Source organism: Ruditapes philippinarum, unplaced genomic scaffold, assembly GCF_026571515.1.
Source record: "Ruditapes philippinarum isolate M1 unplaced genomic scaffold, ASM2657151v2 ctg6333_1_1_1_1, whole genome shotgun sequence".
Lineage (NCBI taxonomy): Eukaryota > Metazoa > Mollusca > Bivalvia > Venerida > Veneridae > Ruditapes > Ruditapes philippinarum.
In genome coordinates this window covers 59,025-63,833 of record NW_026857321.1, presented here as the reverse complement: position 1 = coordinate 63,833, position 4,809 = coordinate 59,025, and the positions used below count along the sequence as shown (strand labels likewise).

General features: G+C 33.3%; 1 long non-coding RNA gene across 1 annotated transcript; it reads left to right on the top strand.

Moving 5' to 3' along the window:
• Nucleotides 1–806: 806 nt before the first annotated feature.
• LOC132749377 (uncharacterized) lies at nucleotides 807–3,523 on the top strand. Its single transcript, XR_009628408.1, has 3 exons — nucleotides 807–1,121; nucleotides 2,168–2,286; nucleotides 3,239–3,523. It is a non-coding gene; the product is annotated as an uncharacterized LOC132749377 (long non-coding RNA).
• Nucleotides 3,524–4,809: the final 1,286 nt, after the last annotated feature.

Sequence of the window (4,809 nt, the reverse complement as noted above, 5' to 3'; positions counted from 1 at the left end):
TTTTCAAAAAATAAATTTCTTATCTCCTCTTCTATTCGCAATAAATCAATGGTTTCAGAAATAAAGAGCACTATTTTTCACTCGTGGCGGTTATGCGTCGGTCATGGTCGGATGATCGCTATGAATTCAATTTCCTTGAAAAATGTAAGAATACAATATGGCATATATAGTGGTGATGAAACGTCACTGGGCGTTACCCTGTATGGTTGAAAATTTAGGGTTTGTAAGTACACTAGTTGGGACTACGTCCCAACAAAAAAAACTGGATAAAAGGAACAGTGAAGACCAAGACTAACATTAACAAGAAAACATGAACAATAGCCTCAGATAGTTTAATTAGCGGATTACTTAAACATTGTTATTTTTTTATCATTAGCGTTATTATTTCTTCGGTTTAATATATTTAAACAATTATTCTATTCATGTCTTATATATAATCTTACAGTATTTAGTATTATTTAGTTTCTTGTAAATAAAATCTTGTAGACCACACTACAGTATTAGTGATTTTACACAACCCCCAAAAAGTCTGATTTGCTCATGAAGGTCTCAACCCGGTACGGAATTAGACCGAACCCATTGTAGTCTAGAAAGTAGTTCTTTAAAATTTTGAAATGGCCCAATTTAAGTCATCTCTAGTTAGATTGGTCATAATTAAAGTGTATTTATTGCATGTGTGTAGTTTTTGTGTGTTATATGATGACTTTAAAAGTTGTTTTTGTGTATTCTCCAGGAACTCATTTGTTGATGGAAGGATCAAAGATGTACTACCCACCAGCTGTCAGGAAATTTTATAGTGGTGAATTTAAACAGTGTTACAACAGAATGAAGATTTCTGAAAAAAGTAGATGGCTAACCTATTATATTTTGGGCCTCATTGGACTTAGATAGTGTTAATGTTTAAAGTTGAAGACAGTATATAATTCATCAAGAACAGTGGAATCCAGAATTAAGCCTCAAATTTGACTGATTTACTATAGAACAAATAGTACGAAAATTCACCGGGCCGAGGCCAAGATAAGAAATGAGAAAAATGGGAACTGATTGATGGATTTGGATGAAACTTTGCATCAGTGTTGTGTTTATGAATAGAAGTCAGGAAAATAAAGGATAACTGACAGGTTTGAAGATTTTAAATTTTATTTCAAATTTTAAATTTTGACATTTTAAATTGGGACATATGTTGTTATTGTTATCTCCCCTTCAAATGTAGATGTCTGCTACTGTGTCAGTAAGCAGGGAGAAGGGTACAGAGCTTTTGCATGAAAGATTAACCACATTCTATTGAATTAAAACTGTAAAAATAAATTTAAAATTAAAAAATGAAATTTAAATTTTGTAAAAAGCAGTTTATAAATTGATAAATTTTATTTTTGCACCCTGTGTTTAGCAATATACTATAAATCTAGCTTATTTTTATAAGATTTATATAGAAAATGATAATTTTTAGAGAAATGCATCTTAAATTATGGATAAATTATGCATTGCAAGGAATTGGGGAGTGTGTGGTTTCAGATTGGTTACATTGGTAAAAAAAGTGATTGGCAAGCTCATTCCAGAGATCTTAGGGGCCCAAGAAGCACCGGCCATGGGATTCGAAGAAGCACCATAGTAGCCTATTGCTCATATGGACCACACATTATATGTTTTGATGTTTCAGCAAAGGATTGATGCTGTAGTAATCAGTCTGTAAATATTCACTATTGTCTTGTATTTCAATGAAGCAGAACTGACAATTGAACAGGACAAATGTGATTTATATTTTGGAAATATAGGCATTTTCAGTGTAGTGAAACTTGATGTTTTGCTGTGTTGCAGAATGTATTTGCTATTAATATATACACATAAAAGATTTTCTAGTCATTAAACAGTGTACTTTCTGGATAATTGGCTCATTTAGAATAACACAGTTGATATGATTGTTGTTGTTGTTGTAGCTGCTACAGCAGTTAAATTAGGTTAGGTTTATAATGTCTAAACTGCTATTTTCATGCAGGCATGCATTTTTCAGCACACAATATTTATATAAGCTCTCCTGTGTGAATTAGCAAATCTAGCCATTGATTAATTAAGACATTATTTTCTTTCTTTTTCAGATATCAGAATTACAGCATAAATGCCTCTTATAATTTTCTTAGGCATGTACTAGTGTTGCATATTTTTTCAGACTGTGCAGTTACCAAAGCCTGGGTTTGAGTACAGGACCTTACCTTATCCTGGTGAAGATCTATGGAAGGACTCCTTCAGCTCAGTTTGGCAGCAGCTTTGTCAGGACACATTGAGAAGGTAATAACTTATGTCTAGTTTGAAACTTCAGCTATTGACGGTTAAGCGACTCCCAATGCTCGGGCAATATTTGGTAGTTATTTTGATGTATATCAGGAGAAAATTTCTCTAATTCTGACTATATTAAGACTTCTCAATGATTTAAAGTGGGAGACGGTATTTGTCATCTTTTTTAAGCCTTATTTGTGTGAGAGTTGGCTAATCTTACTTTGTCAGAAGACATAGCCCATGGTGATATGGTAACCTCTTTGCTAACCTTAAGATTACCTCTGTTTGTGTTTATTGATATCTTAAGCAAACAATGTAGGGTGTGTATGTTGGTTCTTTACTTTATTTACCATGGTATATAGGTAAAAATCATAATCAGTAAGTTTTATTACAATATTGAAGGAAAAAGTTATGAAAAAAACACATTTAATTGTGATTACTTGTATTTTAACCCAAAATTTCATGCTCTCATTTAAAGAAATGGAGTTTCTATTACAATTTTTAAGCAATAAGGTCTTATTCTTTCATAAAATAACTGTATGACATTAGCCGGTAACATTAAACTTTATTCGAAGAAAATCCATTGACAGAATCAAAAGATATGACAGAATTTGTAATATAAATTTTTGCGTAAAATTCTATTGGCCGAGTCTGACTTTTCACATGAAGGTTCATATTTTAGAAATTGTACTGCATTAATGTAATTTGTTAGAGACATGTCAAACCTATATGATTGTACTTGTATAACACTAAATTACTAGGAAATGAGTATAAAGTTTGGCTTATATTAAATTTTGGATTCATTTAGGTCTCAACCTGGTACGGAATTAAACCGAACCCATTGTAGTCTAGAAAGTAGTCATCTCTAGTTAGATTGGTCATAATTCAAGTGTATTTATTGCATGTGTGTAGTTTTTGTGTGTTATATGATGACTTTAAAAGTTGTTTTTTGTGTATTCTCCAGGAACTCATTTGTTGGTGGAAGGATCAAAGATGTACTACCCACCAGCTGTCAGGAGTTTTTAAAGTGGTGAATTTAAACAGTGTTACAACAGAATGAAGATTTCTGAAAAAAGTAGATGGCTAACCTATTATATTTTGGGCCTCATTGGACTTAGATAGTGTTAATGTTTAAAGTTGAAGACAATATATAATTCATCAAGAACAGTGGAATCCAGAATTAAGCCTCAAATTTGACTGATTTACTATAGAACAAATAGTACGAAAATTGACCGGGCGAGGCCGAAGCGAACATCGTGACAATTTGGTAGTAAGGGTGGGGTGTGTAAATTTAATATCGCACATAAAAATACTGTAGTGCGGTTAACACGGGAAAAAAATTTTCCCAAATTAAATTTAAACCACATGCTAGTTTCGAGACTGCCCTCCCAGAAAGAGGTAATAAAATTTTTTAGGGGGCAAACGGGTTTAAATAAGGGGTTTTGAAGTGGGAATCAGTTTTACAAGATTTAAAAGGGGAAAATTTAATAAAATTTAAATTTGGCTAGCCATACATGCTAAAATTGTTATTTGGGTTTTTTTTGTTTTTTTTTTTTTTAAAATTTTATTATAACAGAAAAAAAAGGGAATTTTTAAAAAGGCAATTACTTTTGGATTTTTTAAAATATTTTTATGCACTTTATTTAGAACCAGAAAAATTAGAAGAAAGCAAATTAAATTAAAAAAAGAACGAGATAGAGAGGAAGAATTCAAAACAAGAGGACGGGAGTTGAAAGGGGAAAAAACGATTTAAAAGAAAGGGGAAAAATTAAAAATTAAAGTTTGGAAGGGAGCGATCTATTGGGGTTACAAAAAGAAATGACTCCAAAAGGGAAAATGAAATTTTGGGGAGAAAAAGGCTAAAAATTCCCGGGGCATTTTGCCTTATTAAAAGAAAAGCTTTGATAATTTTAAAAAGGCTTTTAAAACAGTTTGAACTTTTTTAAAGGGGTTTGTTTTTGGGTTTGGGTTTGGGTTAACGCCCACCATCGACCCCCAGTATGGTCATTACCCGCCACTTTCCCCCAAGCTTTCCCGGTAAGGAAGACCTGGTTCCCTTCCGTGAATTTTAATTTTCGGGACAAACCCGGGAACCTGAGTAAAAACCCCCGGGGAGTTCCGGTAAGGCTAGTTTGGATACCCCTTTTTTCACATTAAAGAATTTAAACCCCCTGTTCGGGATTCAAACCGAAAAGCATGAGGGAAGGTCCTTTGAAAAAAAAACGACCTTAACCACTCGGCCACGGACGCCCCTTTTGCAGAGAGTGCTGGTTGGGACAAGAAACACTAGGCTATGAATCTTAGTGCCTTATTAACAGGGACAGCACTTGATGTTTATTCTCGCATGTCCGTGCCAGAATCAGATAATTACGGGGTACTGAAGACAAATTTATTTAAAAGATTTAATATGACAGAAGAGGGTTTTCGGACAAGGTTTAGCGGGTATAAAATAGAGAAAGGGTAAACACCTACTCAGTATCTTGTCAGGTTAGAAAATTATTTGAGTAAGGCTGGGGCCGAGTTAAATTTTAAAGG